This window comes from Blennius ocellaris, assembly GCF_963422515.1.
Source record: "Blennius ocellaris genome assembly, chromosome: 13".
NCBI classification, from domain to species: Eukaryota; Metazoa; Chordata; class Actinopteri; order Blenniiformes; family Blenniidae; genus Blennius; species Blennius ocellaris.
In genome coordinates, this window is record NC_137662.1 from 17,166,615 (window position 1) to 17,178,661 (window position 12,047).

Here is a 12,047-nt window from a genome sequence, read left to right on the forward strand (position 1 = left end):
AAAATAAGACCAATATATATTTGGAGCACAGCGGAGGAAGGCTATGCAGTATGCAAGAGTGGTAAATAGGTGGCCGTTATCAACGTGCTAATATTTTCATGCAGTCACCTGAAAAGCTAAGGTCTGGTTGACGACTGCAAACATCCAGTTGTCTTGGCATCTGCTGCCACAGTGAAGTGGAAATTGCAGCGAGCTCGCGACACAATCACAAACATCCCCTTTGTCTTTGGCTATTCTACTTTCTTTCTTTTTTTTTTTTTTTTTCATTATCTCCCTCCAGGATCAGCAAACACTTGACGGATTTCAAGAATCTGTGCTTGAGGCTGAGTCACCGTGACCAGTGTGTTGGGAGGGACCAACAAACCACTGAAAATCAAAGTAGCATGAGTCAGCAAGGCAAGAATGAGAGCGCACTACAAGACAAGTCATAGCAAAGTATTAATAGCATTTAAAACCTATTTAAACATGAGGGATGATGTGGTAGTGAGGGGGCCACAGGAGTCTCCTTCATTGAAGAGATTAATACTTGCAGCGTATTTGCCTCACCTTGCTCTGAACGGGAACGTTTACTCGCACTTCGGCAGTTATGGCACCACGAGAGACAACATTCAACATGCAACACTTGCAACAAATCTTAGCTTGGAAACACAGCCATGCCAAAGCAGTCTGAGTTAGAGTGCAACAATCGACTGGCTTAAAAGGTTATGCCAATCAATACAAAGTTGTTTTGGGCACCAGCGCTATTATATTAATGTCATCCTGAGAAATAGGCACAGCTTAGGTGGCTTGTCCTTCCAGCCTGTTTTCCTTTTTAACTGGAGCTGTGAGATGCTTCTTGCATAGCAAAGACTGCTTTCAAAAGCTGCTTCAAATGGCAGGTTTTAAGATTTTAAAATGTAAAATGCTTCGGCTATAAGAAGGTTGATAAAGAATATTAAGTAAAGTAATGATCGCAGCACCAAACCCTAAAATGATGACATAATCACACATGGGATTATAGAGGGATGTGGAGTTGAAATACTGGCTGCTCATAGATCCAGTATGTCCACCTTTAAAATTTCTTTCATGGAGTGTTGTTTGGCACTTTAGCCTGGATAATTACACCCAGCCCATACAAAAGACAAGTGAGCGGGTTAACAGCTGCAACAATGAAAGCCAGTAAAACAAGGGGGGGGAAGTAAATATGTCCTATGTTCTGTGTCATAAAAAAAAAATCAGTTGATATGGTTTAAAAAAAAAAAGGATATGTATTTTAAACTTGATATACCAAAGAAAAAGATGCTGTTATTTTACACACCGGGACCACATAGGGACAATCAGGTGAGAATAACTCTGGTATTTATGTCAAAAATACAGGCAAATACCAAGCTTTTGCCTTTTCACAAATACATGAGTCCTTTTTTGTTTGTTTGTTTTTCTTATTTATTTTTTTATTTTTTTAACCAGAATCCAGGAACTACTTCAACTCTGCAATTACTCTTTAGCTATTTTGGGATGATTAAGTCTGGTCCTGGCTTTTGTATGAGAAGAAACTCTGAAATGCCCCTTTTTCTGACGCGTATTTTGCATTCTGGTTTTTCCGAAAACATCTGACCTGACGTTCACTGACATTAAGAGGTTCAAAATATCCCAACAGACACTGCAAGAGGACTTTGCCTACCCTTTTCTCTTATCGAGTAAATCATAAAGTGAAGACAACATCTTATCACTGCAAACAAGCTTACAGCAAGCCGCTTCTACTAAATGTCTTGTACCTGCATCTGACCCAAAAGATGCAGCTTTATTCTCCAAATACCCCAATCTGTGAACCCAGCTGATGAAGGAGATGAACAGCATTGTGCTGAAGGACTTGCATAATTATGGTGTGTGTCAGGGAGAAACGCCAATGCTTTTGGCCGGTCCCAGTTCTGTCCTATGAAAGTGAATAAGCAGAATTAATAATGTTTTGCGTCCTCATGAGAGCTGTTCTGCAACGTGTGAGGTATCTACTTGTGCAGTCAAGGATGACACAGAGGTTGAAATGGTCGCACATTTACACAGCTCTCTCCCTATCCCTCTGGCACATGTTCTTCCCAAGGTCAGATACTTCATTGCATAATAATATAAAAAAAAAAAAAAAAAACTCACACCACGCATGCACGCACACACACACACACACACACACACACACACACACACACACACACACACACACACACACACACACACACACACACACACACACACACACACACACACACACACACACACACACACACACACACACACACGCACAAACTGTGCAACAATGAGGGGAAGAAGAAGCAAACTAAAAATAGTATTATCACTGTAGCAATCACCCAGAGCGTCGGACCACCACTCTTCACTTCACATCTCATAACTTTCGAGTCCTGCTCGGGATGCAAAGAAAAAGAGTTTTCTTCCTGAACTGTATGTTAACCCCGGGTTATGAATGCTTTGGTGAACAACCATGAAGAAATGTGTGCTTTCGTGCCCATTCCATTATTTCATTTCTACCAGTGGCTTGGAAACAACCTATGACACTCATGTGTTAAAGCTCAACCCCCCCCCCCCCTTGCCTTTCCTCTCTTTTCTTTCCTTTTCTCCTATCATCCCCCTCTTCTGCACCTATTTCCCATGGCCTCAGGGAGCTGTTAGCTATCTGGATGCTGGCGCTCTATTGTGAGCACTCATTGATTGCCTCTCTACTCCCCACAGCCAGCCGGGCCAGTCAGCATGGGGCCTGAGCTGTCTGCCTTATCTGCCACTGCTCAGTCAACATTGAGGAGAAAAAAAAAACACAAAAAAAAAAAACACAAGAGAAATGGAGAGTATGATTGAGAGGGAGAAACGCAGAGGGAAAGTACATTTGTGAAAAGGCTGTCCAGGCTTCCAGAAGCCAGCAGTCATATCATCTGTTTTCTGTCCCCCGCCTCTCTCTTGCCCGGCTCCTTGTTCCTCTCACAGCCAGAGACAATCAATGGTGTAGTCAACCAGACTTCTCTTGTTTTGTTTTAAAATAGTGCTCTTCTGCCTTTTCTCTGCAGGAGAGGATTAATTTGCTGCCCCACATCTTCTTTACTTGTCCTGAAAATGAAACCTTCTCTCACTTGTTTCTGAGTCAGTCGCCCATTCAATAAATAAGGCACTCCCCCCCCCCACACCAGAGAGTTTCATGTTTTCATGGAATATTTGATGCTGGATTTGACTTTGAACCCAACGTGGTTGTGGTGATGATGTGCAATTAACATTACGTATGTAATATATAATATATTTAATACTGAGGTCCATCCCACTATTCATTTTCTTTATCCAGTTGGAAGTTCCTGAATGTTGGATCTGATCCCAGTTGACTGTGTGGACAAGTCAACTGTCCATCACAGGGCAAACAGAGAGACAGACAATCACACACACTCAGCTTCACACCAGCGGACAATTCAGTAGTCACCGGCTAACCTCAAATGCATGTTTCTGTACTGTCGGAGGGAATCTGAGTTCCAGGAGAAAACCAACGCACACACATAGTCAACACCCTCCTGACACAACAACCAGTCCGCCATATCTTCAATTTATCAACTGTTGCCCACTGAATATACATGTGTGGCTGGGATTGATGTTGCATTCAGTTTGTGAGCATCATTTTGGCATTTCAATCCAGCAGATATTCCTCAGTAGCTGCCAATTATTTGACTTCTTTCGCATCATTTCTACAATATAGTTTCTGCTGCCGACAGTTGGATGAGGATGGTGAAGCCGAAACTTGGTCGTCAATGCAGCTCAGGCCACCATAAGCTCCACTGGGATGCTGGTATCAATCTTGCACTATTTATCCAATTTCCCAATTTGACAATCTTCCAATGTACATAGAAACCATGGACCTTATGCATATTTACCAACACAAACATGGGACAAATAAACAAACGCTTCTGCAACCTGCCGAACCGCCTGTGACAAAGCTTTTAAATCATAATAATTCTAACAGTTTTATGATTATTTTTTAATTTAGCTAATCCAGAGCAACAATTTGGCAGCCAGAAGCGGCAGCAGCAGTGCTGGACTTTGCATATCAACCTGGTCAATAAGAGCCCAGATGACAAGAGAAACAAAAAAAACAACAACAACCAAAAAAAACCAACAACCATTCAGACCGACAGAAAGCCTCTTGTGAAAGGCTTATCAGTCAGTCACTCAGTCACTCTGCTCTCCTGACGATAGCGCTTGCTTCTCAGTATTTCAGCTGTGTGTTTTCAACAGCCAAAGCCTGATGGCAGTGACAGCAGGGGTGGCACCGTAAACCTCCATCACACCTCTGTGTGAATGGGAGAGCTGATGTCAGCACAACTGAATTTCTCCCTCCATCATGTAGCTACATGAAGCCCCAGCAGCATCCATCACTCCCCCTGCTGCCTCCTCAGAGAGAAGCCCTGTCAGCAGCAGAAAGGTGGCCAAGAGAAATGTACATCATTTTGTGTTTGAACACGAGTCGGAAGCCAAGTCCGGCCTTGATCGTCGCTAATGTTTTAAGGCCTGAACTGTTTTCATATGTTAATTTGCGGCACGGGCAACACAATGCAATATGTATTAACCTTGTCTGAGCTTGTTTCACTGAGAGACCTCTTTGTTCGACTTTGATGCATTCGCACGGCTTTTGAAATGCCTCGCGTATGAAATTATACACAGAACCAAGTCAAGCTGAAATCACCCCACCTATAATCCATCCATCTTATTGGCGGCCATCTGGCCATATTATTTTGCCGAGGCGCACGCCTCACTCTGAAAGCGAGGACTTCTGACAACAAGCTATTCTTTGAACTACATGCGGAGTACCACTGGAGAGTGACCCGACCAGCTGCAAGGCCCCCTGACACCCGCAACAAGCCTCGTCGCCTTGACTTGGTATTAAACAAAAACTTGATGGATGATCTAGAACAGAGAATATTATGATCAGGCTGAAAGCTAAAAGGCACAATAGATCTGCCACTTGCTGATCCTGCAATCTGGGGGAATGGTAATAAAGAATATTTGTCTTCTGTTCAATTTAGACAGGCTCAAACTGTCTGACAACAGAAAGCCCTAAGGATTTTAGGGGTAAAAAAAAAAAATCATCCCTGCATATATATACGTATATAGGATTTGTCGGCTGTGAAACATAGCGTCAACATTAATATTATTTTTTGCGAAATGATAGGTAGAAAACATCAATAAGAGAGGCAGTTGTCAGAACAAAGACTCGGGTCACCTCAACAAGCCATTTCCAGAGTGGAGAATCAGATCATGAGCTCACAGCCACAGCGCGGTGACATTGACTGCTCACCCAATCTCCGTCTAAGAAGCAGGTCCCCCGAAATAAAAATGAGTGACTGCCGGAGCCGGTGATGTCACTGGCCACATTTGTCCCCATCCGTGTGGATAGCTGCTTCGACCAGAGGGCCGGATTGTCCTTGAGACACACTGTGACACAGACACCCACCCCCACCCCCACCCACCTCCAGCCCCCCCCTCCCCACCCGTGGCTGATACTCTGCTGGGCCTGTAGACTGCATCAGTGTCAGGAGCCCTGAAGGCAGGAAGCTAAAAGGATGGCAACCTTTTCCTTCCCCTTCAAAAGAGGAGAGGAGCCTGGGAGCAGGAGCTGCTGACAGGAATTCAACCCCGAGGCCGGTGGCATTGTGTGAAGGGAAATTGTGAATTACCTTTCAGCAACACTAATCTTGTCATCATTACCAACTATATTGATGATCTTGTTTCTAAATCTATCAGCCAGAGGAAAGAGGGTGCTTGTAAAGTGAACGACACTGGCCTGACTTCAGATGTTTTCTCATGACGGTTTACTTGCCGTGACTGATTTGCCATCCCATTGTTTCTTTTCTTTTCTTTAAAAAAAAAATAAATAAATAAATTATTCCTCCTCAAACACACAAACAACAGTGAAAAAAAATCCTGTGTGCAGCCACAGCATGAGGAATGAGTGATTCTATCTGATGCACTGCGAGCTGGGCGGCCCTCCCTCTGGGCAGTTCAGCCTTGCCTGACTAGGACGAGAGGAGCGGGGAAGAGCGGTGCCGTGCGTGCCTGGCTGCGTGCGTGCGTGCGTGCGTGCGTGTGCATGCGTGCGCGTTTGTGCGTGTCGGGAGGAGAGACATTGTTCCTTGACGTCACCGCTCGGCCCAGCCTGCCGCTGCTCTCAAACACGTCTTTGTTATTCCGAGGCTTCCACCGGAGACCGGCCGTGCGCAAAACCCGGAGCCCCCGCAGGAGAGCGACTGGAGCGGAGCACCGCGCGTCACGGTGCTGTCACTCATGTAGAAAAAGTCTCTTTATACCGTCAATATGACCTGCTGAATTACTACTACTACTACTACTACTACTACTACTACTACTACTACTACTACTACTACTACTAGTAATAATAATGTAATAAGAGTATATGCTTTTCATTATGGAGCTCAACAGCCATGTCATCATCAATATAATATTATCTTGCCTCATCTTATAATCAACATATTTCTTTTTCTTCATAAATAATAACTCTTTGAATAAAATGAAAATTATTACTAGTTTCGAATAACAGCAGGATAAATCTGCTTTATTGGTCGACTGGGATGCAATTAAGCAGCAGCTGGGGTTTTAATTGCAGGTTATAAGTCCTACAAGTCACCACCTATATAATGAAATAGATCAGAAATACTCAAGACACGCACATTAGTGTTCTTGTCCCTATGAGGTGATGGAGCATTTTGTGAAATACCGGTGAAATAGTGATATTGCAATATGCAAATGTGATAATAACGCTGAATAGTTTGAATTAAAGATGAACTCCTGGTTCGATGACAGAAGGAATGGAGTGCGGCTCTACAGCGTGTGCTAGAAACTGGAGAGATTCAGACAATAGCCGGAGCCTCCAGCTGCAGTCCGCTCCGGTGTGAAACGCGCAGTTTTTCGCGCACACACGCGCTCCCCACAACGTCGGCGTCCTCCCCCCCTTTTCGCCCCGAACGTCCGCTCCTGGTTTTCCCCACCGCCGCGGAGCACGGCTTCTCTCTGGTAACTGAATAGCCAGTGTAATCTGACACTTCAACTTGCCTTGCTCTACGGTAGTTGATTCAGTCACTCAGTCACACCGTCTCCGGAGCTCACGTCGCCTTTTGTGAAGTGAAGGGAGCGGAGCGCAGCGCAGCCCCGTAAGCACGAGGTTTTCGGAGGAACAATACGCGCCTTTTACGCGCCGGGTCCCGGATAAAAGTAAGTTTCGCGCCTGGTTGTTTATTGTTTTAATTTTTTTTTGTTTTGTCTTTTTGTTTTTTCTTTTGGTGGGGGAGGATTGAATGTAAAGCGTGTGTGTGTCTATGTGTGTGTGTGTGTGAGAGAGAGAGGGTTTGCCTCCCGCTGGACACACACGCACACACTACCTGCTACAACAATAGGGTGACCTCCGTGAAACCTTTAACAGCCGCCGGTGAACTCGTGTCAAAAAGGGGCAGATTCCGGCTGCGTGATCCGTAACGGAGCGCGTTTTTACGCGGCGTAAAATGCCACAGACCCTTGCGCCGTGCGCGGATCCTTGCGCTTTGTGCCGCGCTGGAGGAGCGAAATAGCCAAAAGTCGGCGTGTCTGCAGGATTATTATCCGGCAGAGCTGCTTTCTTGCATTCGGGCTTTTGGACAGTAAGACGCCAGGAATGCGTTTATAGCTGAGTGATTGCAGGGTTCTGTGCGGGTGAATCAGCTGATCAGCCCCGGTGGATGCTAAACTCAGAATGTGTGTCACTTAGCTAACAGTCTATGTGTCTGGGCTTGTTGACTCCCCTTCAAGGCTATTATCGGCTACCTGTTGTAATGCAATTAGCAGGCATGTCCATATGCTTACTCCCACTATGATCTGTGAAACAGCCTTCGGTTGAACGCTTTGCTGCCTTGACTGATCGTGGTGATCGTGCTCACTGGGATCAGTAAACACAATCAGGGATCACTCAAAAGATCAGTGCCTCTCAGTGTGAGGTCATCGAGACCTCCGGGGGCCACCGTGACACTCTCCAGTGAACTGGGCTATAGTTGAGTTGCACGTTGCAATTTTTTCAAAAGGATGCAAACTGTTCCCGCGAGACAATGGCTTTTGCAGGTCAGTGTCCACTCTCACGCAATCCCACCTTTTAATATCTGACCACACCGGGGTCCTCGATGCGGGGCAACGATGCAACATTTACCCAAGCTCCAGTGTGGGATGAGCGGTTTGACTCGGTGCAACACTTCTTCCTGAAGTCTGGTGGACCCTCCCTGTTAAATTCCTCCCCGTCTGGAAGTGAGGCCAGCCCGGACAGAGTGCAGAGGAGAGGGGCTCTGGGAGGGAGGAGGAGGAGGAGGAGGTGGAGGAGGAGGAGGAGGTGGAGGTGGAGACTGCTGCTCTTTCATTACCCTGCACGCTGCTGGAGGACAGCTGAACTTTTGAGAAGGGTTGAATAGGAGCCACAGAAAGCTGCCGAAGTTTAAATGAGCACGACAGGAGTGGATTTACCAGATCCTTTCTTTTTAACACCAAAAAAAAAGAGAAAAAAAGTTCACAAATCTGATCTATAACCGCCCAGATCTTGATGAATGTGCCTTTATTGTCGTTATTATCCCACCGCAGGTAAGGTAACGTCTTCTGTCAACAAAGGGAGCACATCAGTCATTTTTGAAACTCCAAAGAGGCCCGGATTCCGAAGAAATCTGACACAGTTTCAACTAAAATTAAACATTACAGACTTAAAAGAGCTGCTGTGTTCATTGCAAGAGTATTGCATTGGATTGCAGGTGTATGTTATTGTGTGTGAGTGTGTGTGTGGGTGCGTGTGTACTTCCTGCATGTGGGTCTAGGAAAGTGTGTAAACACATTTTGGATGGTTGCACCCTCCAGTGTCTCCTTTCTCTGTAATTTAAATTGGTGATGTAATGAAATTGTTTCAGCAGCAAGACTCGTCAGCTGCACCATATTAATTAGTGCCATTCAACTTTTCTTTTTTTTATTTTCTTTTTTCCCTTTCCCTCTTTCTTTCTTCCTCCCAACAAACCAAAGAAGGAGCATTAAGTCATCTCAGAAACTCACGAGAAGGCACAGTCATTCAGAGTGGGTTACCTGATAAATTGTGAAAGAAAGGGGGCAAGGAATTAAAGCCATCTGCAACTGTTTGAAACTTGAAAGTGTATGTGTGTGTGTGTGCATGTGTATGTGTGTGTGTGTGTGTGTGTGTGTGTGTGTGAGTTTTCTTTCCTTCTGTTGTCCCTCCTGGGGCCTCTCTGCAGCCAGCCTGCCAGGCTGCGAGACAAGACAGAAGAGTGTCTGATTCACTAAACAGGCTAAAGGCTCCAGTAGACTCACTTTGAAATCAAATTTGTGTGTTTTCAAAGGCTTCTTAAGACGGTGCCGGGCGCAAATTGGAGCATGCTCACTGAGGGCCGGATTGTCCGGGCCTCGGTGCCAGATTGCGAAGGGAGATTTCTTGCTGGAGATGCACAGTGAAAATCTTTACCAGAGACAGAACGACGGTCTGGCAGCGCTACAAGTTGCAGCAGAATATGAAGGAGAAGATGGATGTTTGTATCCAACAGTATGCTTTCTCCTCAAAACCAAACACGGAGGCAGAATGTCGAGATTACTCTCCTCGAGACGCATTATTTGCCAGTATGGCTATTTAAAAAAAACAACAACAACAAATTAATTGTATCAGTAAGAGAGATAAAAAGAGATCCCTCTTTGATTTGAACCATGTTGTCGCAGTATGATTCACTTGGATCTTTCGCGGATTCAATCAGCTTCAAACAACGCGATTTTGCAGCATGCTAATATATTGACCGACTGTTCTTGAGGCAGGGAGTGCACCTTACTCTCCTTCAACCTCTGTAAAACACAGAGGTAACACTGATTGGAAGTACATACTGTGGGGTGGGGGGGTGGGGGGGGGACTCCAACTAATAATTACTTGTGTCTGAGTAATTAGCTTTTTGTTACTCAGCAATTTACCAAGCTGCACAGTCTTTGTTGCTGTTTACTGCGCCCCGGCACAGCTGCATCCTGCTCCGTGCTTAAAACCTGGCGAACGTTAATCAGTGTTTTGACAGCCTGACATTTCATCTAACTGTTGTTTGAGGAGTATTGTGAAATGCCTGCTGCCTGTTCACTTGACACGGATTCTTGTAGTCTGGTGTCTCGCCACGAGCCCAAACCCACCCACTTGCGTCCAGAGCAGAAGTCAGTCTTTGTTGCTGTCTCTCTTCCTCTCTCTCTCTCTCTCTCTCTCTTTCTCTCTCTCCCCTCTCTCTTTTTTCTTTCCTGTCTTGAATGTGGTTCAAACTTGGCAGTGCTTTTCATCTAAACTGAGCCTTTGTTGTCACTGTGCCTATTTCTGGCTTTTTAATAAGGGAAAACTTGCGTTGCCTCAGAGCGTTTTTAAAAATTCTCATTTTGTGAATAAGAGCTTTAAGGGAGTTAAAAATCTGAAATGTTCGCTTTTGAGCCGAGGTTGTGCCCTCGTGTCAGATACTTTACTACTTCCTAAACGTTGTTGTAATTCTACCCATAAGTCTTCCGTTAAGCGCTCTTCAAGTTAAAAAAACCTGGTAATTGCAGTGTAACTAATACGGAGAAAATAAAGCGCCCGGCAGATGCAAGTCATCCGGCCGTGACCGGTTGTGATGACATCAGTTTGGCAGAAGGAGCAGGAACGGACCGATGTGAGACACTGGCTATAAGAAAACCCCAATTCCACATGCCTGTCACCAGCTGTCCTTCAAGCTTTGCGCTGCGGTCCAGCTCGTGGCCGCTGTAAACTCCCGAGGCGGCAGGGAGAGCGATTAGGGAGCCATTGGTAATAACGCTGAGCCCCTGAGCAAGGCATTGAGCCTCAAGTAGAGGCGAGCCGCTCTGTTCGGTGACGAGGCTGTTTTCAGGTGTTGCTGTTCACACCTAATTTTTCAACTTGCATGTCGCACTTGTCGTACCCTTTTACTCTCGTTTCATTTCTTCTAAACGACAACAATATCACTATTTGTGATTGTTTCTTAGAAATCAGTGCCTTTACAATATCTCTCAGTGGTTGACAGACGTCGATTTAATGTAGACAAAACACTAACTTAACTCCCGTTTCTTAAGAGCTGTCACTACAACCTTGAGCTCTGCCAACATCACCAAGTCCTTTAAGTGCTTTTTTTTTTTTTTTTTTTATTCCCTTCCTGAGATGAGAGTAAAACAGAGTGCGGAGAGAGTGGAGAAGTTGCTGGCCCCAACCCCGTCACAGTCTCATGCATGTTTGATTTAATGTTCTTTGAGGAACGAGTGCAAGGGGACATCACAATGGCCATGTCCTATTCCCATCCGTCGTGAGGCTGAGGCCCTTGAATCATAAATGACACCCCGGCCTCACCGGGAACAATATGAGAGTTGGAGCCCGCACAGGAGGAACAAAATGTTCCCTCTATCCGTCCATTTGCCCACCGCTGCCGCTTGCACTCAAGACTTCTCACAATCTCAAGCAATTACCCTCAGGTTTCTGTTTTTTTTTTTTTTCTTTCCTTCTTCTTTTTTTTTTTTTAAACTCCTGATGAAATCCTCACAGAGCCTTTTCTCAGCTCAGTTTGTGTTGGTTGAGACACACAGAGGAAAAAAGGGGGAGAGAGATTGAGAGGAAAAGAGATAGTATGTGTCTGAGTGAGTGGCGTTGGCGTGTGTCTGTTTGGCTTGTAAATCCTGTTTAAGCTAAACAAACTCATTGTCCTCATCCTCCAACTGTGTGCTTTGTGTGTGTGCGTGTGTGTGTGTGGATGGATATGTGTGTGTGTGTGTGTGTGTGTGTGTGTGTGTGCGCGCTCCCCTTGTGTTACCCCCCTCTTTTCTCCTCTCCTCTCTCTCTCTCTCTCTCCGTCTCCTTTTGAGTTGTAAGTACAGTCACTAATTAGTCCCCTCTCCCTCTTCATGCTGGGTCAGTGGGTTTACGGTTTTCTGCACTGATCTGCTGTGTTTGCCTTGTCCCTCTCCTGATGCTGAAGCATGCCTGCGAGCCAGCGCCGCCTCCAGCC

At 45.4% G+C, this 12,047-nt stretch overlaps 1 long non-coding RNA gene across 1 annotated transcript in view; it reads left to right on the top strand.

The window, feature by feature from the left end:
• Nucleotides 1–7,138: 7,138 nt before the first annotated feature.
• LOC308138236 overlaps nucleotides 7,139–12,047 on the top strand; it is a 44,251-nt gene continuing 39,342 nt past the window's right edge. The window contains exon 1 of the long non-coding RNA XR_013936877.1: nucleotides 7,139–7,242. This is a non-coding gene — a long non-coding RNA (uncharacterized lncRNA). The remainder of the gene's footprint in view (nucleotides 7,243–12,047) is intronic.